Source organism: Chiloscyllium plagiosum, chromosome 35, assembly GCF_004010195.1.
Source record: "Chiloscyllium plagiosum isolate BGI_BamShark_2017 chromosome 35, ASM401019v2, whole genome shotgun sequence".
Taxonomy (NCBI): Eukaryota; Metazoa; Chordata; class Chondrichthyes; order Orectolobiformes; family Hemiscylliidae; genus Chiloscyllium; species Chiloscyllium plagiosum.
In genome coordinates this window covers 31,945,865-31,973,626 of record NC_057744.1, presented here as the reverse complement: position 1 = coordinate 31,973,626, position 27,762 = coordinate 31,945,865, and the positions used below count along the sequence as shown (strand labels likewise).

The 27,762-nt window shown below is 44.1% G+C and overlaps 1 long non-coding RNA gene across 2 annotated transcripts in view; it reads left to right on the top strand.

Moving 5' to 3' along the window:
- The window catches only part of LOC122540738, a 57,031-nt gene that overhangs the window by 6,279 nt on the left and 22,990 nt on the right, over positions 1-27,762 (top strand). The window contains exons 1-2 of one of the 2 annotated variants that reach the window (XR_006309396.1): positions 7,546-7,631; positions 23,084-23,237. This is a non-coding gene — a long non-coding RNA (uncharacterized LOC122540738). Of the gene's footprint in view, positions 1-7,545; positions 7,632-23,083; positions 23,238-27,762 lie in introns of those variants that run through there. The other variant, XR_006309395.1, reaches the window with a different exon arrangement.

Sequence of the window (27,762 nt, the reverse complement as noted above, 5' to 3'; positions counted from 1 at the left end):
CCCCACCCTCCTCTAGCTTATCTCTCCACGCTTCAGGCTCTCTGCCTTTATTCCTGATGAAGGGCTTTTGCCCGAAACGTCGATTTTGCCTGAATTGCTGTGCTCTTCCAGCACCACTGATCCAGAACCCGCCCCATCAGAACTGACTCTTTCCACCAGTCCTATTACAGCGTGAGAGAAAGGGAGGGATTGGTGGATCTGTTAGTGCTGGCGAAGGGGGTGGGGGTGGGGAGAGGTGGTGAGGTAGCAGGGAGAGTATGCAGAGTTAACAGGGAGGGAGGAATGAAGGGGTGAGAGCGAGTGAGGGACGCTCTATGTGATAGTGAGAGTGGTAGACCATGACCCTTGGTGGGACATAGGTACATGGAGCAGAGGTAAAGTGAGTATGACATGGCAAGGAGCAAATGGTGGCACTTACCCTGGCAGAGCAGAGAAGGTCATCAACTTCCTTACTCTACCCAGAATTGCTGGGCTTTCCTCTGGACCTGTGACAACTTCTGACTGGGTGTACATGGTCTCCTCTGGCAGTACTCTGGGCAGAGGATGACCTTCCTCTGGACTGACTGCACCATCAAGACATCCAGTCCCTGTCTGAGAGGTGAGCACCAATTTCCTCATGTAATCCATGACCATGTCTGCAAAAGAGCAGGGCAGCTCCAGACAGTCGGCAACTGACTATGGCATCAGCACTTCTATATTCTGGGATATCTAGGCAGTAGAAAGCACTTCTGACTATGGCAAGTGGGAGGAAAGGGCTAGCATCAGCCTGAGGGAGCGGTAGCTTGCTACAGTGTGAGATGGGCTTGACGTGACTGAACAAGAAACTGTGAGACTTCATCATAAGAAACCCTCTAAGAAACTCAGTGAAAATGACACTTGCCCAAATTATGGAAGGATACAACTCATGACCTTTATTTACACAAGTTTAAGAGAATTCAAGTGCTTGTAGTATCTGCTACTGACACTTTAAATGGTCTGAATGATTGCCACTTTGATTAGTTTATAGTACAAAGGAGGTTTTCTTATCTCTGATGATGTAACTGACAGTCACTTGAGCATCATTGGTAAATGTTCCTTTGGTAGTTTAGAACCCAAGCTCTGAAATTCTTTCTCTGTACCTCTCAGCTTATCTACCTTATTTTTCTCCATCGAGACACTTTTTAAAACCTACAACTTTGACCAAGCTTTTAGTTATCTGGCCTTTCTTTAATGGGGCTGGGTGTCAGACGTTGTTTATAATGTTCCTGTGAAGTGTCTTGGGACATTTCATCACATTAAATGTGTTCTATGAATATTCATTGGTGTTGTTGTTGTAGTTGTGAGTATGTCGTGTCCCTGCCTAAAGCAGGAGGCCTTGAATCCCAGTTCTGGGCTTTGTAGACAAACCAGCCAGGCATTTCACCCAGTCCGCAGGTGGGAAACATCTGCACGCACAAGGAAGGAGTTAAAAAGTCTCGCAGGATTGTAGAGCATGCAGCAATAGCAAGACTTGGATTTATGAGCTGCTGTTTTTCCAAAGTATTTTTGGCTTGAGGTTGTGCTAACATTGCCAGGCTCACCTGACAGGAGCTGCTTGTGTTTAACTCTGTGTGTGTGTGTGTGTGTGTGTTTGTGTGTGTGTGTGTGTGTGTTTGTGTGTGTGTGTGTGTTTAACTGTGTGTGTGTGTGTGCGTGTGTGTGTGTGGTGGGGGTGTGTGTCTGGGGAACACCATATTAGGCAGTTAGGACTGCAAACTCAGGGAACAGGGTCAAAACAGCCCAGCATTAGCTCACTTCTCACTGTGTTCCACCGTTGCCTCATTTTCAAACTCCCTGGGGCAATGCATTAATTTGTTGAGAGGTGTACCTGCTACAGTGTGAGGTATTCAAGGGACAAAGAGCCCACCCTCTTTCAGCAGTGAATGAGACTTGCTGAACCTGAGCTGGATTTGGGGAGAGTGGGAGATCCATGAACAGGTCCAGTTCCGCCAACCCAGTGAGTTTGATTTGACAATCCTGGAGGTAAACCAGGAGGCCTGGGATTATAATATGATGCTGCTTCAGAGCTGCTGAACTCACATGTCCTAATCAGCCTGAGACTACTCCAGTCTGCCTACTGAGGACATCTTCCCACGCTGTCCTTTCACCTCTGGGACCCAGCTTTTGAATCTGGCCCAGAAGTAATGAGCTGACATGTCCTCACTGAGGATTGGGTGGTCACAAACATTTCTAGCAGCTTTACGCCTACAGCACAGATCCTGGGCTGTTCCATACTTAAATGCTGGAATCCCATGAGCATCGGGGAGGTGAAATAAATGGGGGAGGATTTCGAGGGTGACTCCTTCGGTTCTGCTGCTGAAGGGTCACTCGCTGAAACTCTGACTTGTCGATTCTCCCAGATGCTAATGGCCTTGCTGTGGATTTCCTACAATACGGCATTCAGCCCATCGATTCCACACCGACCATCCCACCCAGACCCATCCTATCCCTGGAGCCCTGCATTTTCCACAGCTAACCCACCACACCTGCATATCTTTGGACTGTGTGAGGAAACCAGAGCACCCAGAGGAAACCCACCCAGACACAGGGGGAATGTACAAACTCCACACAACCTGAGGGTGGAATCGAACCTGGGCCCCAGTGCTGTGAGCCACCCCAGTAATTGACAGTATAGTGGGATTCCCACTGAGAGAAGCTCAAAGGACCCTGAGGTTGTGGTAATTTGCACTACATCACTGGGGCATTGTAGAGGGAGCTTTTCTATTCTTGATGTTGTAATGGGATGTGGACAGCATTGACGAGGCCAAGCATTTCTGCCCATCCCTCATTGCCCTTCAGCCAATTTGATAGGCCATCTCAGAGGGCAGCTCAGATTCAACCATATCATAGTTGGTCTGGCGTCACATGGAGGTCAAACTAGGTAAGGATGACAGATTCCCCCCTCTATGAAGGACCTTAGTGAATCAAACGGATTTTCACAATCACCAGTAGTCACTTTCACCGAATCCAGCTGGGTATTGTGGGTTGATTAATTAAATTCTAGTTTCACCAGCTGCTATGCTGAGATTTGTGCTCATTTCACCCAGATCATCAGCCTGGCTCTTTGGATTACTCACCCAGTTTACACTCTGCCATCATTATTTCCTCGTCTCCTGTCCTGGGAGTGTTTGATGGGAGTAGTGTTGAGGGATATTTACTGTGAATCTAACCTTGTGCTGTCCTTGTCTTGGGTGTGTTTGATAGGAGACAGTGTCGAGGGATATTTACTCTGAGTCCAAGTCCAAACTGTCCCTGTCCTGGGTGTGTTTGATGTGAGACAGTGTCGAGGGATATTTACTCTGAACCAAACCCCCATGCTGTCCCTGTCCTGGGAGTATTTGATAGGGACAGTGTAATGTCAATCAGCCAGTTCAGATAGATTAACTTTTGAGGAGATTTGAGGATTCGTCATTCAGTGCTAGGGAGTTCGTTCACAGAGTGGGTCTCCAAGGAATCTTTCACCTTTAACTCAAAGAAAAACTTTCCAAACAGAAGTAATCGATCATGCAGAGAGATGACAGGATGAGTCAGCTGACTTTCTCTCCTCTGATGAGCTGAGGTGGTGCCCCAAGAACAGGACTGAGTGGGAGAGGTGAACAGAACACAGAAAATAATATTTTCATGAATGGATTGGCCTACTGTGACTAAATATGGAAAACATTTTCACAGTTATGACAGCGTAAATGCGTGATAACAGCTTATATTTCACTGAAATAACTTATGACTCATTGTGTAAGCATTTAGACTGAGAGGGAGCTACACATTGGGCAATGTGCACTGTTCCCACAAAAGAGATCGAACCACTTTCATTGGACTAAGGTCTGCCAACAGAGCAGACCATCTTTATTCTTCACATCTGCTGTTAGTCCAGGGACTGGTCAACTGGGTTACAGTGCCAGTCTGAATTCTTGAGTCTTTTCATCTCACAATGGAGATCTCCATCTCGGGCCTTCCCGAGCTTGATAAATTCTACCTCCTTCCTCGCCTCTGCATCCTCATCATGAGTTCAAGTCTCTTCATCTCCCCAGCCCCTCCCTATCTCAGCAACATTGTCTGGCCTTACAAGTGCCTCAGAACCTCCACGTCCCTCCAGCTCTGGTCATTGGTGCATAACTGAACCTTTACTTGGCAATTATGTTTTCTGCTGTCTAAGCCCTGAACTCTGGAATGTTCTGCACCCCCCACCAAAGCCCTTCCTTTCAGACGCTCCTTAAAACCTACCTCTTTGACCATGTATTAGGTCACCTGTCCTAATGGTACCTTCTCTGATTCCATGCTAGCTTTTGTTTGATAATGTTCAAGTGCAAAGCTTTGGGTCAGTTTACCAAGTTGAAGTCTCCACTTAAATGAAAGCTGTTGGTGTTGGCTGCTGTTGTACCTCATTATTCACCGCAATCTTTAATGCTCCTCATCTCTCCTGTACTTCCCTTTTGCCACAATCTCCAGTGTCGTTTTATACTCTGTTTGATATCATCTTTTTTATGAATCTTCTCAGTATTACTGTGAGCTATGAGCCACCCGCTGAGATTTACCAAAGGTCTAGATCTTGAACCGTTCCATGATTCTTACACCCAGGTTCATTAAAGTTGCTTGAAATAGTTTTACACCATCCTATTCTGAGCAGGTTAACCTGTCCTCCTGGGATCAGGGGCCCCTCAGTCTCCGAGGATATCAAGCTCTCATTCTCCCATCGTCATCTCCTTCATGTGGACAATGTTCAAAGGGGAATTCTCCCCATTATAATGTACCGTTGCCGCACAGTAACCTTTCTCAAGTATCTCACATGGAAAAACTGAGACCCAAATATCAGACTTCAGTAAAACAGCATTAAAATATCACAATGAGCACCTGTTTAACAGGATCACAATGTAACTCCAACAATAGAATCAATGTGACCCTAATAACAGGCCTCAGTGAAACTCCAATAACAGACCTCAGTGGAACCCTATTAACAGGAGCTCAGTAAGACCCCAATAAGAGAAGGTCTGTGAGACCCAAAACCAGAAGTTCAGTGAGAACAGAATGAATGGCCTATATCTGTTCCTATGCATGTTGCTCTGTTTCTTTGTATTTGTTCTGTATTGAATGTGTCTTGTACCATCACTGGATGTATCTGAGGAGGCAGTGCAGAGGGACTGCTCTCCTGTCTCTAACTTGTGCTGTACCTGTCAGGAAACATTTGAGGTGTTACTGTACAAGGAGCTTTTCTTGACATTTTCCCATCGTTCCCTTTAGCCTTACATCCAAACTGTGTCTGTGTGTGTGTCTGTGTGTGTGTGTCTGTGTCTGTGTCTGTGTGTCTGTGTCTCTGTGTATGTGTGTGTAATGATTTAATGTACCATTGATTTTCTCCTAAAGGCTCAAAGATTAATATTTTTGGAGATTTAATTTGAAAAAGAAACATACTTTCATCAGTCCCCAGAGTGATTATGGCTGCCTTAAACCTAATTTTACAAGAGGTACACCAACCATCCCTCCACATCAAGTGTAATAAAGAATGTATTGCATTTAAATGGTGCTGAACCCAATCTCTGCATGTTTCAAAGTGTCTTCCAGCTAATGTGGTGTGTTCTAAGTGTATGCACAATTGTAAAGTATGAAATGAGACAGCTAATTCATGCACAGCAAGCTCTCATGAAGAACAAAATAATAAATGGTTAGATAAACTTTAGTAATGGCGGTAGAAAAATTAATATTGGCCAGACCTCTTCTTCGGTAGGATGGTGCCATACACCTTCTCTGTCCACCTAGTGTGCAGAGAGGATCTCAATTCAGCATTTCATTTGAGAAATGGTACTTGTACCAATGTAGCACTCTCTCACCGCACCACAGTGTCAGCATGCATAATGACCTCCATTCTCTGTGCCGTAAGCTTTCTAAGCCAGAGGGGAGGGAGTCACCCACCAAGATCTGACAGAGATCTGCTCAGCTCTGAACTCAGACATACCCTGACATCGAGGGTGATTCATCACAGGCAGCAAGACTATTACACTCCCACCCACTGACAACTGGCCAAAGTTTTCACTTCCTTCCTACAGTGCAGACTTATCAATAGGATTTAGAGGCATTGAGAAGAAGTGACAAGATTTTTAAGAGTAATATAGGGAGGCCAAAGCAAACAGGAGAGGCTGAACCAGCTGAGGCTCTCTCCCCTGAGAAAGAGGATGCTGATGGGGTGTCCAGCAGATATTTAATTATTTCCCAAAAAAAAACTGCTTCAGTAGAGATCTTTAAAATGAGAAAGAGACTTGGCAGGATGAAAAGAAAGGAGATATTGCCAATTACATGGAAGACCAGAACTAAAGGCCTATAACACAACAGAACTACTAATAAACCCAATAGGAAATTTAGATACTTCTTTACCTGAAGAGTGGTAAGAATATAAAACTCAAAAAGACAGGGAGTGGGTGAAATGTATCACATGGATACGGTTAAGGAGAAGCTAGATACTAAAGACACATGGATATATAGACAGTGAGATGAGGGAAAGGCTGACAGTGGGTGTATATGAGACACAACCATTAGAATAGGTGGATAGAGCCTTAAGGTCTTTTGCTGCTTGTTCTGTGGGGCAGGAAGGTTGGAGCTGGGCCTCAGAGTTCTGCCTCTGTGTTTACCAGCATGCCAAGGCTTTTGTGCAGTGATAAAGGCACTGCACAAAATGATCCTAAGTCACGCAGCCCACTAGGCCAGAGTTCACACCTGACCCCATCTCCCACAGCCTGGACTCAACTGAAGCATAGCACAGTAATCCCATTGCCCCAAAATTACATTGAGCCAATCTTAGCCCTTTGCCTAGCTGTCCCTCTGTGAGGGAATATCCCTGGGAAGAACATCGCACTCTAAATGAGGGGGATGAAATTAACCATGAAATGAGAGGCTACGGACTGGCTACTTTGAGAACAGAAGCCAGCTTTGTCCCCGAGAGTAGCTGGAGAGGCTGTAGCACCAGTGCCAATTGCTAGACAGAACAAGACCAACATCTGCCTTATTCATTTTCCATCCCAGGGTATCATATGCTACAATAACAACAGGGTGAGGGGAAGGGGATTATTGTCAACTAATTCCAGCAATTGTTCCCTATGAATCTCTGACCATGAGGTCACGAAGACCCCAGTGCTTCTGGGTGGCTGTCAGAACCATAGATCCAAATGCAAGCTCCTCCAAAACATCTTACATTCTTGTTGAGAATGTCTCAAATTATCCATATGCTGTTTCCTGGAATTGTTATTTTCAGAAAGAGATTGACTGAATGAAGGTTTACCAACAGGGGTCCTGTTCCATAGATTGTCCACGCCCTTACTGAAAAAGGGTCACATTCAGCACCAACTGAGACTATTTGGCCCATTGTGCCGAGAACTGGCTATTTAAAAGACCTTTCCAATTCGTCACACATTCCCCATCATTCCCCAGTGGTCAGGCAAACGGTTTCATTTCTAAGTATTTATCTAATTCCCTTTCAAAAATTACTATGGAATCTGCTTCCATTCAGGCAGTACCTTTAAATGTATTTCTATTTATGTCCCCAGTGACTCTTTTTCCAATTGAGGACAAACTCGAAACCATGGAGGAGGTAGGGATGCAGCCCTTTGCTGTTCTCTGTAGAGGTGAAGGTTTGTTTGGAGACTGATTGCCTGCACTGAGCTTGCTAAAGCTCCATGGGGACTCTGTAGTGCGTCTCAATCCTACACTACCCCTGCTCAACATCGATCAGCCTGTGGACCCCCTTAAGGGAGTGACTTGCCTGTGCTACCAGGCAAGGGACACTTAGAGATCCACTGGGAAATCAATGCAGCAGAGAGGGACAGACAAAAGCAAACAATTCCACCCACAGAAAGTTGTAAAAAGCTCAATAAACAATATGTATTGGCCATTTACTCAGCGTGTGTCATTGCTGACCATGACTGAGCAAAGTTCAGTATTGTTTATTCTGACAAACTTGCACAGAACACAAGCAAATTATGCACACACTCACAGATGTCTTGCTGCGTCATTTCAACCTTGTTTCCATATTGCCCATTCTGGCAAGAAAGGAGTTAGTGTCAGAGACCAGCCTATGATTTGATTAAGACATCAGCGACACATTATCAACAAATCAGAACGAAGCCAAAGGTGATCCACAAAGTCGGGGTGGGGGAGCAGGGAAGGTGGATGGTGAGATGGATTGATCCTTCGATCTTGCCTGACCTGGGTTTCCACCATAGACAGGTAAGAGGCTGGAAGAGCACAGCAAGCCAGGCAGCATCAACAGGTGCAGAAGTCGACATAGCTTCCACCAGCTCATGAGCTGGCCCCACCACCCCCCCCCCCCATTCCCAACTGCAACACACTCCCTCCTCCCTCCACTATGATCACATCATCTGGCTTGTTCACCTGACCACCCAGTGTTCAGATTCCTCAATGTCTTTAACCTACTCCACTCCTACAGCCCAAGGCGATCTCCTTGCTCATTGGCCTCTTGATCATTCACAGTTTTTCACCACTGCATCATTGATCTGGAACCTAAGCCGTGCAATTTCCTTCCTAACCCTCTCCACCTCTCGATCTCACTTTCCTCCTTTAAGCCCCTATTTAAATCCCACCTCATCGACCTAATACCTCCTTAAATGGCACAGTTTAGTTCAGCGCTATCTCTCAGTGAAGCATTTTGAGACCATTTACTTCTGATGTTATATGAATGCAATTGTTTTTGAGACACTTGTATTGTTTGTGATATGATTAAAAAGATGGGACATCTGAGCGTGTCCCCATCACAAGGTTGTCTTGTTTCATGCCAAGAATCAAATGTAACTGGGGATTATTATGAATATCTGTAAACATTCCTCCTCAGGGTGCCAGACTACAGTGTTACTGTATGCTTTACATCAGCTTTTTAAACATTCCTGCTGCATGTTTCTGCTAATTATGGATAGAGGTGTGGGAACCACATTTCTCATTTTAGATCCAACCTGCTTTGTTCGACATGTTCAAGCAAATCACAAACATGGGTGTATGCAACAGGAACAGCAGTCATCAGCTTGTGAGCATAGCACTAAAAAATTACTCCGCTAGTGTGCAGAGAATCTTCCACTAACCCTTAACAGCCCAGTCTGTCTCTCAGCCTCGATCAGAGACAGCACGTGATTAGCAGTAAAGCTCCTGTACACTGCCTCATAAAACACTACCAGGTCACATACATGATTTGGAGGTGCCAGTGTTGGATTGGAGTGGACAAAGTTAAAACTCACACAACACCAGGCTATAGTCCAACAGATTTATTTGGAAGCATTCGCTTTCGGAGCACTGTTCCATCATCAAGTCGTTGTGGAGTATAAGATCGTAAAACACAGAATTTATAGCAAAAGTTTACAGTGTGATGTAAATGAAATTATATATTGAGAAAGACCTGGATTGTTTGTTAAGTCTCTCACCTTTTAGAATGAACAAGACTGTTCTTTGTAGCTCAGCGATAATTGAAATTAATAATTGGGATAATTGCAATAATTGTAATCTTGAGATGCTATAAAACATGAAGGACGGAATTTCAGATGAGGTCCAAGTGGAGTAAGGTGGAGCAGGATGTATTCTCTGAGGAAGGAGAACTGGCAGCCAACATAATCAAAGACCCTCCCACCCCGTTTATAACCTCTTCCATCAGGCCAGAAGATACAAACGTTTAAACACACGTACCAAAGGTGGCTATCTCATTGAATATTTGTAAAGATAGATTTTTGAACAATAAAGGAATTAAAGGTTACGGTGAGTAGGTGGGGTGGGGGAGGGTTAAGTAGAGCTGAGTCCACAAAAAAAAACATCTATGATCTTATTGAATGGCAGAGTAGGCTTAATGGGTCAGATGGCCTACTCCTGCACTGATTTCTTATGTTCTAACAGATTCACGAATAGCTTCTTCCCCCACTGTTATTAGACTTCTGTGTGGGCCTCTCAAGTTTTAAATTTAATGTTGATCTCGCTATTTGTGCACCCTATCTGCAGCCATAACATTGCATTCCTCGCTCTGTTCCTAATACATTTAAGAATGCACTTTGTTTGCTACGATCTGCCTGTTCTGCATGCAAAACAAAACTTTTCACTGTACCTAGGTGCATGTGACAAGAATAAATCAAATAAAAATCAAATAAAAAAAAATTATCAAACACTAAGAGGGAGATCAAAAGAAATGAAGGTGAACAGGCTGAAAAATTAAAGCAGAAATGCCATTGTAGAGAAGAGAGAATCTCTTCTCAGTAGATATTACTTTAAAAGAAATAGCAAGTAAATGTTCTGAAGAAGACTCATATTGAACTTGAAATGTTAACTCTGTTTCTATTTCCACAGATGTTGCCAGAGTTACTGGGTTTCTCCAGCGGTTTGTTTTTATTTTTGATTTCCAGGTGATACTGTCATGGAAATGTGGAATAGGTTACCTGGATAGGACGTTGAAGAGATAATTATCAACAGGTTTTCGAGAAAATTAGGATCTTGAGTTAAGATAGAGACTGAGAGATTATGGAAGAGGGGTTCAGATGGGTTAATCTGACATAGAAATCCAGAATTGTGGAATAATCATTTAAAAAGAGCACGTTCAAATCCCAGCAGAGTTTGAAAGTAATTGAAAACACTCAGGAATGAGATAATGGAGTCAGCAAATGTAGTCATGGAAGCCAAATTGTTGTAAAAGTCTGACTGATTTAATCATGTTCATGAGGGAAGGACACTTTCTGTCTCCACCATAGAAATCCAGGATTCCTGACCCGATCTAATCCTCCTTCTCACATATCCTTTCATCCCCATTCTTTCAAAGTCCATTCTGCCCAATTCTAATACAGGGTTGGAAAATAGAATTACAGAAACATGGAAAGTAGGAGCAGGGGAAGGCCACTTAGCCCCTCAAACCTCCTCTGCTGTTCAATATGAACATGCCAGATCATCAATCTCAATAACCTAGTCCCATCATCCCCATAGCCGCTGATCCCTTTACCTCCTTCTTGAAAACACATTATGTTTTGGTCTCAGATATTTTGTGCGGCCATGAATTCCGCAGGCTTGCTACTCTCTGGGTGAAATTTCTCCTCATCTTAATCATAGAGTCATAGAGATGTACAGCATGGAAACAAACCCTTCGGTCCAACCTGTCCATGCCGACCAGATATCCCAACCCAATCTAGTCCCACCTGACATCACCTGGCCCATATCCCTCCAAACCTTTCCTATTTATATACCCATCCAAATGCCCCTTAAACGTTGCAATTGTACCAGCCTCCACCACTTCCTCTGGCAGCTCATTCCAAGATTTATCCCTTATTGTTAAACTATGACCCCTGGATCTGCACTCCCCTATCAGTAACATCCTTCCTCCATCTAGTCCTGTCAGAATTTTATTAATGTCTATGAGATCCTCCCTCATGCCTCGAAATTCCATTGCATACAATCTTAACTGACTCCATGACTCCTCACACATCAATCCCAGGAATCAATCTGGTTCAACCTTCGCTGCACTCTGTCCACAGAAATAATGTCCTTCCTTAGAAATGAGACCAAAGCTGCACACAATGTTATAGGTGTGGCTTCACCAATGCCCTGTATAATTGCAGCAAGACATCCTTGTCCTTGTACTCGCATTCTCTTGCTATGAGGGCCAATCTACAGTTTGCTTTCTTTACTGCCACTCTTGCTTTCAGTGCACGATGACACCCAGGTCTTGTTGAACATTTCCTGCTGTCAATTTACAGCCTTATCAGTTGATAATCTGCCCTCCTATTCTCTGTCAAGCCTACATGCAACTCCTGACCTGCACTGACACAGTTGAGTCTGGGCTAAGCTGTGGAGTGCCTGAGCAGGATAACTGTTTCTACAAAGAGGAAGATTCAGCACCAACTTCTTGAGAAACAAGGAATGGGTAACTAATGCTGGCTTTACAGGCGAAGCCCACATCCCGAAAATGAAAAATTGAAAAAAGCAAAGAGATGGATTTTTTTTTGTGGCCCTAATGACTCCCATATTCTCATGTGTGTTTTTTAAAAGTCTGGAGGCTGTGTTTCCCTCTTTCATTGAAAACTGGATCAAATGGCTATTTTTCATAGTAATTTATGAGCTGGTAACTAAATCGTAGGAACGCAGAGCCTGCAACCTCTCCGGAGAATAGGAGTTTGTTCACAGTAATGAGAAACTCGCAGCCTATCAACCTGCACATATAATGACACCCAACACCTTTTGAGCAGCTAATGAGCCTCTTAATGGGCATAAATGCTGAAGGGCCAGTTAACCCAGCTGGAGTGTGTACAATTGGACTGGTGAATGCAGCAAGAGGCCACATTAAATGAAAGAGGCTTGCACGTGCTGATCTATTGTTTATGAGGGACACACAACTGGTGGAGGAGGGACTGGGGGAGACCAACCTAGAAATGGATAAGGAGATGACAAGCACAGATCACTGAGAGCAGGCATTGGTCCTCAGTGCAAAACAGCGACTCAAAGGACTATGAAATCATTTACCTGCTGTGGCCACTGTCATAGAAGGTGGCTCATGTAAATTTGCTGTGCTTGCATTTGGAACTTTTTAAAATTTTCATTCATGGGAAGTGGGTATTATTAACTGAGCCAGCATTTTTAGCTCCCTATCTCTAACTGTTCTTCAGGAGGTGATGGTGAGCTGCCTTCTTGAACAATCATGCAGGCACATCCATAATGTTGTTGGGGAGGGAATTCTAGGATTTTGACCCAGTGACACTGAAGGAATGGTGATATATTTCCAAGTCAGGACGGTGTATGGCTTGGAAGGGAACTTGCAGATAGTCGTGTTCCTATGTATCTACTGCTCTTGTCTTTGTAGATGATAGAGGTCATAGGTTTGGAAGCTGCTGTTTAAGGAGTCTTGCTGAATTGTTCAGGTGTGTTTGTAAATGGTTCACGCTATTGGCGCAGGGCATCAGTAGCAAATGGAGTGAATGTTGAACTTGTTAAATCGGATGTTAATCAAGCTGGCTGTTTTATCTTAGATGATGTCAAGCTTCTTGAGTGTTGTCGGAGCTACATTAATCCAGGCAAGTGAGGAGTATTCCATCATGCTCCTGTCTATTGGAAATGGTCACTACCTGGCACTTTTGTGGCATGAACGTTGCTTGTCATTTTTCAGTCAAGGACCATTGGGAAGGCCTTCAACACCTCCTGATGCTGCCTGGCTTGTTGTGTTCTTCCAGCCTCCAGCCTGTCTACCTTGGATTCCAGCATGTGCGGTCTTTTTGTCTCTAACTTTTCAACCAAAGCCTGGATATTGTTCAGGTCTTTCCGCACTTGGACATGGGCTGCGCCAATGCCTGAGGAGGTACTGAAGGTGCTGAACATTGTGCAATCATTCGTGAACCTCTCTATCCCATTGCTGAAGCAGCTGAAGATGAAGAACATTACCCTGAGGAAGTCCTGTACAGATGTCCTGGAGCAAAAATGATTGGCATCCAACAAGAAGCACCATCTTCTTTTGTACTGGGTATGATACCAACCAGCAGGAAATTGTACTCATCAATCAGAGGCTGGCAGCTTCTGGGTCCTACAGTCTGGTCGCGGCCTCCTGCTCAGGACATCTAGTGTTGAGGATGTAATTGTTTCACTAGTTGGGCATTATGGGGTTAAGGAGGTTGGAGCCAAGGGCAGAAAGTGGCTTCCTGGGGCTGTCCGCTTGCCCCTCATCCATGTCTCTGATTGCCCCCAGATTGAGGCAATAAAGAACACTCAACCTAGCTCACAGGTCTCCCAACAGGTAAAAATAGACATCTTTCTCACCTGCTAGGGGGGCAGGTAATTAGGGAGGTAGTGAGTTGAGAGCTTTAACTGACCACAGAAAGGTGCCCCCTTACCCAGATTTTAATTGATGAATCAATGACAAGTGTTACCTATCTCTCCAGGCCATCCTCGTTCAATTATTTTCCCTTCTCACCACTTCTCTCGCCACTTTCAAAGAGAAAAAACCACACCCTACCTTTGTAACAGGAATTCATTCACCATACTTTAAACATCTTCTCCCTCCTTATACTCTTACAGAAACAATGACAGTTTATTTAATTTTCTTAGAGTTCACATCCAAGCTTAATCAATCAATAGTAAACAGACTGATATAATCAGACACACAATGATTAAACAACTGAATACTAGTTTATAGTTAAGGGTACACTAGAGTAACAATGAACAGGAGGGAAAATAGAAGGTGGGAGATTTAGATGAGAAAAGATGATCTAGCCTCAAATGGAGTATAAATACTGGCATTTTGGGCTGTGCAATACATCTTATGTGATTCTATGTAATTAAATATCTGCCAATGAAATATTCCTTATGGAAGAATTCTTAATTTAAACTTAGAATCAGCCCCACTCAGTGAGTTGCTGTAAATTTCAAACTCCGAAGCAAACCACCTCTGCAGCATTTATACAAAGTGCAGGTACTGGATAATCCCAATGAATCCACCCCTGAGATTTGGAAGGTTACATTTTGTGACCCTTCCTCACAGCCATGGGTTGTTGGACATTTTAGGTAGCAAACAGTAAGCAGCAGCAATGGGATTGTAGCCCAAGAAGGTGCACATAGGGAGAGCTGGGGGCAACACCAGGACAAGTTAATGTTCGAGTCAATCAGCTCAGGCTCCCGAATGGTGCTGAGCAGACGGTCAAGCATTTTATGAGCTGAATCTCCAATTGATTTTGTACATCAAAAATGCCCTATAAAAAGAGCACAAACAGCACATCGCAGGAATGTAGCCTGGGCTGTGTTGACAGCACATGATCCACCTGTTTCCTAGATATTTTCTGACTTGATAGAGTTTACCATTACTGGAGGGCATGGCAGCTCCTGAGACCTAACTTTCAGTGTGCTCATTATTACACATATCGATGATAATGAGGTTTGATTTGTAAAGATTTTGTTTGTTGTAGCTTGTTAAAGCTGAACGCAAAGTGAAGAAAGGTAGTAATTCAACTTGCACAACTTCAGGACACCCCAAAGCACTTTACGGCAATTTTCTGGCACTTTTGGAGAATAGTCACTGTTGTGACAGAGAAAACGCAGCAGCTGGTTTCTGCACAGCAAGATCCCACAATCAATGATGGTGCATCTGCTTTAGTCGTACTGCTTGAGGGTTAAGCATTTGTCAGCACGCCAGCAGGAGGTCCGTGCTGAGCTTTACAAAGTGCCCTGGAATCGTTTAACTGCGCCTGAGTGGCCTCCATTTATCCATAGGACTGTCGTACTTCAAAATCACATTGAGTGTCAGGCTGAAGGTGGAATTCAGGTGATAGGAATGGGATCTGAGTTCAGCTCAGACAGTGGTATGGGATCTCCCTTCATCTCCTGAATAGTGTCATTAACATCCACCCAAGAGGGTCGTCAGGCCAAACTAATGTATCAAACAAGTCGTATGGTATTCTCTATCTTAGGCAGTCAGTCTAGATTGTGTGATCAAGACTGTAGAGTGAATATTCACCTTTATGGCACAGGGAAGGAGGGTCTTTGGCTAATTATAGTTGTGCATCTTTTATTTGCATGTGGAATATGTGTGTTGCTGACTGGCCACCATTTATTGTCTGTCCCTAGAATTGTACAATTACACATGTGTGGCTTGCCTTACTGCTGTGGCCTCTGCTGCAATTTGTTCCTCATTTTACTAGCAGTAGCTATTAAAACATATTAGATAGAACAGAGAGCTACAGCATTGGAGTGAGGGGTCAGTGGGGTGGGTTGACAATGGTTGTTATGTATTTCTGCTATAGAGGAGGGGCAAGGCTAACTAGAGCATTACTACTCCGGACCTGATTGAGAGCAGTAAGCTCAGTGCAGGTCAGGGTGGAAGCTAGTGCAGCCAGATACTGCAGTGACGATGGAGAACTGGGACCTTCTGAAAGAAGACCTCTGAAGGAAAACAAGGCTTTCAATAAATTTAATTCATTAATTAATTTCATAAGAGCAGACAAACATTCTGTTCATAGGCTATCACAAACTGTTCCTCAGAAGATTGTTGCTTTCAGAGATTCACATCTTTTAATCCAATATATTTTCATTATTCTCCCTTCGTGCATGGTAATCCTCCTAAATCCCTTGTTAGTGTTTACAATTACAATTAAAGGACTCTTTTGTGTCTCTGTGTTTGTTTATGTCTTCAATTAACGTCAGGCTTTGCTTTGACCACTCAATGTCCCAGGCCCACATTCTGCTGCTACTGTGGAAGCCGTTATTAACAGAGATTACCTGCCTGTGCCCTTGGACTGTGCATTCATCCAGCTCGCACGTTAATTTGATTGATTTGTTAGCCCCAGTGTCATTGTTGGGATTTTAGTAAAGTCAGAGAATGAAATTTACCCCATTGTGTCCACCTGAATAGTGCAAAGCGCTCAACAGTGCACAGATTTCTACTTCCCCAGAGTAGGTTAGCTCTGAGGTATTTTGTATTGTCTAACATGGGTATACTGAACTAATGTGTGGAGTTTTGTCATGGCGCAAACCTGGGCTACACTTCCTTTGCTGCAAAACATGGTACAGGTAGGTACAGATACATTCATGTTTAAACAAACACAGAAAATCCTGGAGAAATTCAGTAGGTCTGGCAGCATCTATGGAGAGAGAAACCGAGTTAACGTTTCAAGTCTAGTATGATTCTCCTTCAGAACCTTAATGTTTAATACTGTGTAAAGTGTTCATGGCCGTAGCTCTGTCAGTATTTAATCGTGTCATTTAGCTCAGATGGCTGGCTTGCAGTACAGAGTGATACCAGCAGCATGGGTTCAATTCCTGCTCCAGCAGAGGTTTCCATGACGGATTTTCCTTCTCAACCTCCTCCCTCACCCTGAGACACAGTGACCTTCAGGTCAAACCAGCATCAGTCATCTCTTCCTCTAATGACAGAACAGCCCCATAGTCTGGTAAGACTATGGTGACTTTACTTATATTTGTTACAGTACTGATGGGTGTATGTGTAATGCTATTTAATGTTGCTGGTGGGTACAGGCACTTTATAACACTGGCATATAGAGTGCTGCTTGGTATATAGGACCACAGAGTCATAGTGATGTACAGCATGGAAACAGACCCTTCAGTCCAACTTGTCCATGCCAACCAGATGTCCCAACCCAATCTAGTCCCACCTACCAGCATCCGGCTCATATCCCTCTAAACCCTTTCTATTCATATACCCATCCAAATGCCTTTTAAATGTTGCAATTGTACCAGCCTCCAACACTTCCTCTGGCAGTTCATTCCATACACATAGCACCCTCTGTGTGAAAAAGTTGTTGCTTAGGTCTCTTTTATATCTTTCCCCTCCTACTCTAGTACTTGACTCCCCCAACTCAGGGAAAAGACTTTGTCTATTTATCTGATACATGCCCCTCATAATTTTATGAACCTCTATAAGGTCACCCCTCAGCCTCTGATGCTCCAAGGAAAACAGCCCCAGCCTATTCAACCGCTCCCAATAGTTCAAATCCTCCAACCCTGGCAACATCCTTGTAAATCTTTTCTAAACCCTTTCAAGTTTCACAACATCTTTCCGATAGGAATGGAGACCAGAATTGCACACAACATTCCAAAAGTGACCTAACCAAAATCCTGTACAGCTGCAACATGACCTCCCAACTCATGTACTCAATACTCTGACCAATAAACTGTATATGTCGGCTGAAGTACAAGGGTGTGTTTGGTCCATATGTGTAATTATTCATGACACGCTTAGCAGAGGCTAATCAAATTTCAGACAGAATTGGCTTCCTCAAATGATCTGCTTTTGTGTTGTTGCTGTGATCCATAGTTAATGAATAAAAACCAAACCTCCTCCGCCATTCCAAACCTGCCGACATTTTATTGGCAACTCATTCATTCCCAATCTTACAACATCTCCCCGTCTTGTAACCCAATCACTCCATCCCCAACACCATCATCGTAATGCCATTATAACTGAACTACTTTAGATATAAAAACTTTGCAAACACAAGCTCTAGCTCAGAGAATGAAATGGATCTATTTAAAATTCACTCTTCTGTAAATACAATGAGTGCAGTTAGAACGACAGGAAAACATGAAGATCAAGGAGAACATCAAAATTCAGTGCCCATACAAAAGAAACTGCTCACAGAGCATTTACCACAAGTGCTCCACACAACATTCCTCATCCTTGCGTGACTCTGTCTTGGACTTGCCTGTCACAAAGTCATACAGCACAGAAACAGACTCTTCAGTCCAACTATTCCATGCTGTCCTGTTAACTGGAATCAAAAGCCCACTTGGCTAGTTATCCATTACTTTCTGTACCAGTTTGTGAATAAGGATGTGGGGACTCTGTGATATGTCCATCACAGTGCAACTCTATTTATCCCAAAGACCACAGAAGGATCAAATTCATGTGACAGCTACCCCTACTAGCTGCACCATGAAGTTCTCCTGCACAGTCTATCCATAAAATATGACAAATCTTACCAAGTGCAGACCCTGTCGACGTTTCCTTTATACATTCAAGTGTCTTAATTCACAATGAGAACTACCTATGTAAATGTCACGCCTCTCGCCAAAGAAGGTGCAATAGGAATCTAAAACTTGGATATAAATGAAGGACAGAATGCATGAGGCTTTGTGTGATTGTGTAGACTGGGAGATAGTGAATTAATAGCCTATTTTACTCCTTCCACACCGTTTCTTAAAGTGATTTCCACTGCGGCTTCAATGGGCTGCTGATTCTCTCACACATATTTTGCATTATTCCACACACTCAAAGTCTACGTCCATGGCTTTAAATTGAGGACTGAAGTCCCATAAAACTAACTCCCACTCTCTCCAACCCTGCTATCTGCAGTATTGTGACCAATCTTCCAAACCTCACAGTGCCTGCTTTCTTAGCAGGAGCAGGAACAGGAATTCAGCCCTGTGACAAATTCAGTCAGTTAATGTCACACAGAATATACAAAATACTATACCAACAGCATGAAATCAGTACATTCTGGTGGGTATTTATGTAAGTATTGCATATGTTGTATGCAGGATTTATACTGTGTAGGAAAGCTATCTGGATTCTCTGAATTGTATGTATTACAGATGAATCTACAGTAATGAGGACCTCTACAGTTTCCATTGGTTCACTCCAAGGCAGCAACATATATTTTTCAAAAGTACTCCTGTTACCTCTGTTGTACAAATTACATCCATGTTGTGTATCTTACAGTTTGCATATGTAATACACATAACACGGGAATTGTATGTGTTTGTACAACTCCCCTTGTTATATAATGGGTGTCCAAGTGAATTTAAGTAACTATGGGATTTGAGTGCTGTGTTTACTTATCTATGTAACTGCAACACCATTATGAGGGTTTGTTTTCTTAGGCTGGTGTTTTTCCCCTACCAGAGAGAAAGTGAGGGCTGCAGATGCTGGAGATCAGAGCTGAAAATGTGTTGCTGGAAAAGTGCAGCAGGTCAGGCAGCATCCAAGGAACAGGAGAATCGACGTTTCGGGCATAAGCCCTTCTTCAGCCCTTTTTCCCCTACCACCTAGTTATTCTGAACCCTCAGCCCCTGGTGTCTGTCACCTGGGGCTGGGTTAGAGAGGTAGAGCTGCAACCCCCCTCCCCCCCCCCCCCCCCACCCCCCCCCCCCCCTCCCTCCCCCCGCAATCCCAAATGGCTCAGAGTTCTCCCAGGGGATTTGAGGAAGTTCCCTAAAGAGTTGAATGGTTTGCTGTATGCAGGGAGAGTCCTGTGGAATGTGCTCAGGTGCTCAGGTTCCGAAGAAACAGATAATCCACCTCAAAACCTCCTCAGGGGACAGATCAGCCTGACTGAAAAAATACAACAAAGATTTACTTTGACAGCAATGCTCTAATGTTGAGGCTGAAAGACACCTGGCTCTATCCTGGAGCAAGAGACCTGTCATTTACAATCTGCAGCCAATGGCTTAATGATCAAGGTAGACCTCACTGAGCAGTCCCTGGCACAGGCACTATCACATACTCCGGCTGCAGGATGCCCGGGGCAGCCTAAGTCCGGCTTTAAATTTACACAGAACACTGACATGAAATTGAGGCATCTATTTCTCTCTCTCTCTCTCTCTCCTCTCCTTACTTTTAGCCTCTCTCCTCTCCTTTTTTTCTTGTATCTCTTGCATTCAGTCTTCCCCACTTCTTTCCCATTTAACATTTTGTCCTCTTGTTTTCAATCAATCTTTCCTTTCACCCTCTTGCTCCAGTTTCCTCTCTCTTCCCTCTTCTCCATTCTCATCTCTTTCTGTTTTTCCTTGCTATCTTCCTGCCTCTCTCAACCCTTTGCTTTATCCAACCGCCTCATTTAATGTTTCTTTCTTTCTGGCTTCTTTCACTCTGTTTCCATCCTGCCTTTCTTCTTTAATTCTTCCTCTCACTCCCTCCTGTTTCAACCTCTGCCTTTTCTCCCTCCTTTTTCACTGTCTCTCTCTCTCTCTCACACACACACATACACATATACCCATTTCTCTTTTCTCTCCCCCCACATTTTCTATTTCCCTGCTTCTCCCTCCCTTCTCACAAATACTCATCTCTCTCTCTTTCAATCCTTTCCAACACACTCGCCCGGTGCATCATCAATGCAGAAAGATCACAGACAAGTCAGAACAGAGCAGATGGAGAACTGAAGCTTCACATGTTCCATAATATAAATGGAGAAATTTCAATAAAGCTGCTCACTGGGATGCAGAGTTCACATAATCTCATAGAGACAGATTGTAAAAGTAGCAATGTTTTATTACAGTTGACGCAATCCATTGTATATTAAGAAACATGTATTCAGAAGTGATGGTATTTGTATATCTAGCTTTGTGCGGTGGCTTTATTATGGGCTTTGATATTCAGGGCTTGTTTATACAGACTGGCTCATGTCGACATTTCAGCTCTGAGTCACACACACACAGACACACACATTTAATGACATTTCTGTGATAGCACAGATTCCAGAAACACTTTGAGAAGTACACATGTGAGAAAAGAATCAGCATGGCTGAGTGGGTGAATACTCAGCCCTCGGTTTGATTCCAACCTCGGGCGATTGCCTGTGAGGAGTTTGCACATTCTCCCTGTGTCTGTGTGGGTTTCCTCCGGGTACTCCAGTTTCCTCCCATAGTCCAAAGATGTGCAAGTTAGATGGATTGCCCACGGGAAATGCAGAGATACAGGCTTGGGATGGGGAAATTTGCCTGTGTATAGCGCTCTCCAAAGGGTGGTACAGAGTCAATAGGCCAAATGATCTTCCATCACACTGCAGGGATTCTATGATTCTGTTCCACATGGTCCTGAGACACAGACATGGAGGGTCAGTCAACCTGCTGACACCCACAGTTGAGCTCACGCTGGATGTTTGAGTGCTTTGGTGAGACCACACCTAAATACTGTGTGCAATTCTGGTCTCTTTATTTCAGAGAGGATATAAATGCAGTAGAGACTGTACAAAGAAGGTTCGCTGAACCAATACCCGAGATGGCGGGGCTTGTTTAATGAGGAAAGATTGGATCTGTATTGGAACTCAGATGGAACAAATAAGATCCCGACAGGACTTGACAATGTGAAAGGCAAAAAGATGTACGTGAATAGGAAGGGTTCAGAGGGATATGGGCCAAATGCTGGCAATTGGGACTAGATTTAGTTAGGATATCTGGTCAGCATGGACAAGTTGGACCGAAGTTTTGAGTTGTTTCCTTACTGTACAACTCTATGACTCTATGTTTACTCCTGTGGAAAAGACTCGAATGAGGGTATGTCTTTAAAAATGAGGGGTCTTCACTTAATATGGAGATGAGGGTAAATATTCTTCTCAGAATCTTTGAGCTGTCTGTAACATTGAAGACTGAGGTAGGTCCAAGATGTTATTGGAAGAAGGCAGGAAAGAGGAATTGAGACCATAATCAGACCAGCAATGATCTACTGAATGGCTGAACAACATCAAAGGGCTGAATGGCCCATTCTTGCTCCTATGATCTATAACCTCAGCTGCATGCTGTAGTGAGAGTCTAGTCCCACTGCAGATTATTAAAGTATAAGCCATTTTCTCTAACCTGCTCTTTGTTTACCTCTTTATTTATATTTCTCCTTATTGACCTTGTCTTTATTGAAGCTGAGAGGATATAAAGATTAATGAATGGACAGAGTAGAATCAGAACGAAGGAATGTGAGGCAGATGGAAAGGAGACATGATTGAAGAAGGAAAGGAAAATGGAGAAGGAATGAGGGAGAAAGGGAGGGAATATAATTTGAGATGTAGAGAAAGAAGTAAGCAAAAAGAGAAAGAATGAGGCAACAGAAAGAATGAGTGAATGAAGAAGCTTTTGAGGAGAGAGCTGGAGAGAAGAGAAAAATGGAGACAGTGAAACGGAAAGAAAGAAAGAATGAGGAGAGAAGAGGAATCATATCCACCCTGAGAGCGAGCGAGAGTGAAAAAGACAGAGGGCGAGAATGGGAAAAGAAAGTGAGAGTGAATGAAAGAGAAAGTATGAGGGAGTGAAAGATACTGGGAGTGAATGAGAGGGAATTGTGAGGGAGGGAAAGATAGAGTGTGAGAGAGAGTGAATGAGAGGGAGTGTGGGGGAGTGAAATATACTGAATAAGATAGAGAGTGGGAATTAGTGAGAGAAAGTGAAAGAGTCTGAAAAAGAGAATGTTAGAGTTAGAGAGAGTGGTAGAGTGGAGGAGAGAGAGAGGGAGAATATGTATTTGCTGTGGAATGTACATTCAGACATTGTGCTGCCCGATCCACAAGTTCTGAGCCCAGATTTCTCTTGTCAGTTTTTGAAGTAAGTTACTGGTACCTCAGGTAGATTTCAGATCCTGAAACTGTAGATTCTGACCAGGGCTGAACTTTACCCGGGTTCAACCGCATTTAAAGTGGCTAATGATGAATTTAGTGCAAGACTGTCGCCTTTGTTCGGCTTCCACATCTGTTTTCTCTTAAAGCAGCATAGACTGAAATAATGTTGTTCACCCCTTACTCTGTGATGGCTATAAATTATTGCACAGCCACCGTCACCAGTGAAAAGTGAGGCAGCGCTGTAACGTGTGTGCCCTGATGTTCTTCATTAAAGCGGTCAATGATGTGTTTAACAGGGTCTCTCCTGACGGCAGCTGGATCAGGGGGAACGGGCTGTGAATCCTGAATTCTCAGTGGCACGTCAAACTCATAAGAGGCGGGTTCTGCAGCGTCAAGTTTTGGGAAGGTGGCACTTGAAGGCAGTTGAAGTCTGCCTCTCTGACCAACCTGGTAAGTCCCCCATTTATTTCACATTTTAACTCCAATACTTTCCTTCAAGGCTGAAAATCATCGAGTTTTGTTTTTATTTGAATGTACAGGCATATATTTAAACCCCAGATGCATGCCTGCACAATGTATTTTAATGAGTGTTTGTTTAAAGAGGATTGTTCAGGTGGATACTAAGTGCCTTGGCATTGGTCAGCAGATGAAAGGCTGAAGGGGTCACAGGGATTAAGGACAGTTGCCTGTCCCTGAGCAGGAGGAGGGGTTACTGCTTGTGATTGGTGTCTTTTTCCTGCTGCTATCTGACGGCTTTCGTGTCACCAATTATGTGGGATACAAAAACAAACACAGGTTACTTCAGTTACTAAAAAATAGAGCCATTTAGCAGCAATTTCCTCCGAACAGGAATTCAGTTAGAGGTGGGTTTTCTGGAGTTGATAAGCAGTGGGGAACGCTGCACACTGACCCGGGGGTGGGGAGAGGCTGAGGGTAGCAGTCCCTGACACTCGGGCACTGTCAGAACGGGCTGCCTCCTGAGGACACGGGAATCAGTGACGATGGAAACAAGTTACCGAATGTCTCCCCCCCCCCCCCCAACCAGCCCCGCACTCCTCCTGCGAGAGTCTGAAGGGTGTGGGGGAGAGACTGAGGAGGGGCCGTGAGGGAAGTTGGAGGGTGAGAGAGGGACTGAGGGTCGATGAGGTAGATTGAGAGTGTGTGAGGGAGGGATGTGGGTGATATTGAGGAGGTGTGAGGGAGAAGTGAGAGACGCTGAGGGGGGGGATGGTGAGGGGGGGGGGGTGTGAGGGAGGTTGGAGTGGTTGTAGGGATGCTGGGGATATGATTTGCAGATTGGGGACCGGGGAAATGCTTGCTTGCTTGCTTTGATATGTGTTCTGTTCCATTTTGTTTCTCTCAGAAACCAACTGCAATGATTAGGTAAGAGAGTGAGTTAGCACAATTTGAAACATATTCAAAATCTGTACTGAGGCAGTTAACAGCAAATCTCCAGCCTGGCTGGAAATGCATGGTCTAACCCACAGAAACAGGGCAGGGTTCATTTGGCTTCTAGACAGACAATGTGGTTTGGTGGATGATGAGGAATGGGCTTGGATCCTCTGTTTAAGAACATGTTGGTGCTAACCTCAGACTCAGCATTCTCACTCCCAATCTCCCAGGCTCCTGGACTGAATCTGGACTGTTCGCAGTACACAGATGACTGACTTTGAGTTTGTGCACCCTTACCTTCCCATTGCAATGAGCCCCACTTTGCACCTTTGTGATATTTTTTGCCACTGGACCTGACCAAATCCATTCATTGCAGAAACCCTCCCATGTGCCTTTGCCCCTTCGGTCTTAACTGTTCCAATAGTTTTTGTTTCACCCCCACATCCCCTCTCAGACAGTGGTCAGTCAGTGAAATTCTCTCCCATTGAGAACATGGGAGGCTGAGGAATTTAATACATTCAAGTAACATATCTGAGTTGGGCAGATTTCTGATCAGGAAAGAGGTCAAGAATTATGGGATCGGGTAAGAAAATGGAGATAGACTCAGTCAGATCAGCTGTGACCTTATTGAACAGTAGAGCATATTTGATAGGCTGAATGGCCTCCTCCCACTCCTATCTTTGTTTACCATCAACTTCAGTTCGACTGACCATCCTCTATCCTGCACAGTGTCCCTGTCACTCATGCCTACTCACTGTGTTAGCTGTTCAAAAATCCTCCCAAGTCTCATCCTCCAATATCAATGGTATCATCCTTCCTAGACTAGAATCTCTTCCAGCACTACACCTTCCTCTCCAGCAGCCTGCCTTAAAGGACTTGCTATTCCTTTCCATTTACGGTGGCTCACTGCCACACAGTGCCAGGAACCCAGTTTGATTCCACCCTCAGGTGACTGTCTGTGGGGAATTTGCAAATTCTCCTCATGTCTATGTGGGCTTCCTCCAGGTGCTCCAGTTTCCTCCCACAATCCAGAGATGTGCAGGTTAGGTGAATTTGTCATGCGAAATTGCCCATAGTGTTCAGGGATATCCAGGATTAGCCATGGGAAACACAGGGTTACAATGAAAGGGTAGCTTTGGGATGCTCTTCAGAGGGTCGGTGTGGCCTCAATGGGCTGAATGGCCTGCTTCCACACTGCAGGGATTCATCAAACACATAGTCTCATGAGCCCCCTCCCACTATTAGCAGCTCCACTGTGAGCTGTCTGGAATCTCATTCCAAAAGCCCTCCGCCACCAAATCCTTCTCAATTATTTTTGTGAGTAAAGTATTTACTTGATGCTGACTGCTGAGCTTCATTCATTTCCTCTCTCCACCAAAACACCTGTGTTTTCCTCAATAGGCTTTATAAAAAATATTAATTGTATTAGAAAATCATTTTCCCTGTTCTCTTCACTTTCTCTCTGTGGTATTGTTCCCTGCAATGACTGGGTACGATGTGAGAGACCCCAGAGTGCATTGTGTAATGCCCAGAACACCACCACATTCCCCCCACCCCCAAAGCTTAAACCAGTTTAACAACAGCTTGCTTTAGTCTCAGTTTATCTTTCCTGACGATGCCAACGTGTGCTCGGAGAACCCTCTAGAGAGCCTACCCTGTGTTTGACCTGAACCATGGTTTATAAAATGCTGATAAACTGTAGGGGGCTTCACAGTCCATCTGACACCCAGATATTGGGGTGGGTGTGGTGTCACTGTTTACTGATAGCATTGCTATGATGGCAAACTATTGAAGAATACTGTATGCTGATTGAAGTAACGGTAAGACGACTGCAATGGCTGTTCTTGTGGAGAAAGTGAGTCTGCAGATGCTGGAGATCAAAGTTGAAACTTTATTGCTGGAACAGCACAGCAGGTCAGGCAGCATCCAGGGAACAGGAGATTCGACGTTTCGGGCACAGGCCCTTCTTCAGGAATGGCTGTTCTTGTGCCTCAGATAGGAATGGAATAAATAAATTGGAATCCTGGTTCTCAATCATCAGCGTTCAGTGGTATTGAAGTTTGGGTGTCTCCTGCAGCCAAGGTTAGGTTTTGCTGTGATATCCAATATGGTCGAATTACCTGCAGACATTCAGTCTAAATTAATGAGGATTTTTGTTCCAATAGAATTGTTGGCAAGCAAGAAAGGATGGGGGAAACCGCTCAGTTTGTTTTTTTTAAAAAAGAAATTCTAAAATTTCTTTGGGAACAGAAGAAATTCTTTAAATGGATTCATAAGAAATGTATCAATTTTTCTCTAAAATGTTTACCAGGGTTTGAAGGAGTGTGAAAACTGTGAATTGAAAGCTGAATATGGCTGTTTCAGTGTGTGTTAGTCAAGTGACTGATTCTCAAACCCTGGACACGTGACCTCGGCACTGGGATAGAACATCTGATTTTAGGAAGGTCAGCTCAAAATCCAGGCTGACTCTACAGTGCCATAATGACAGAGTGCTGCTCTGCCTAAGGTGATATCTTTCAAATGTGATGTTAAAATGTCTCCGGTCAGTGTAAAGGAACCCGTTGCACAATTTGAAGAAGATTAGAATTCTCTGCCAGATGCCTGATGAATATTTATTCCTCAGCCAATGTCACCAAAACCTGGAAGTCTGATCATTTATTGCTGTGGGAGCTTGCTACATACAATAGAACTGCGATTACACTTCAGCAGAGTACTTTGTTGGCTGCAAAGCACCTTGAGACATCCTGGACAAATGCAGGTCTCTCTTTCTTAAACAAAATGTAGCACCTGACCGTTGCCTTTCTCTTTTAGTGTTTGCAGAGGGTTGTTGACCAGCCCAGTCCCAGGCACTACTGAGTAAACTCAATGAGCTTCATGTGCCACTAGCAACATTGTCAAACCGCATTGGAAAGGTCACCAACCCCCTTCCCCTGCATCTCCCGTGACTACCCTATATCCCTGTACTTCCTGTGTGGGCATGTCAAAGGAGATTGGAAATTCGTAATGTAATCAGGTCAAGCTATCAAATTCATCGGCTCGTACAGCACATACATAGACCCTTTGGTTGGCATGGATGCCTTAGACCAATTTTCCTAAACTAACCTAGTTCCACTTGCCTGTATTTGGCCCATGTCCTGGTAAACCTATTCATATTCCTGGGGAGAAAGTGAGGTCTGCAGATGCTGGAGATCAGAGCTGGAAATGTGTTGCTGGAAAAGCGCAGCAGGTCAGGCAGCATCCAGGGAACAGGATATATTCCTGTCCAAGTGCCTTTTAAAAGTTGTAACTGTACCTGCATCCGCCACTTCCTCTGGCAGCTCATTCCACACATGAACCACCCCTCTGTGAAAATGTTGTCCCATGGGTCTCTTTTAAACGTTCCTCCTCTGATCTTAAAAATACACATCTCAATTAAAGTAACAGTTTTAAAGATGTGTTTTACAAATATGCCAATGCAGAGTAAGTATAATACTCTGGTATAATTCAATGTAATACTCTGTCCCAGTGTACCCTGTTCCACTGTCCGCAATATCCTGCATTTCCCTCTCCCCGCATCCCCTTTCCCTGTATTCCTGACTCCCCG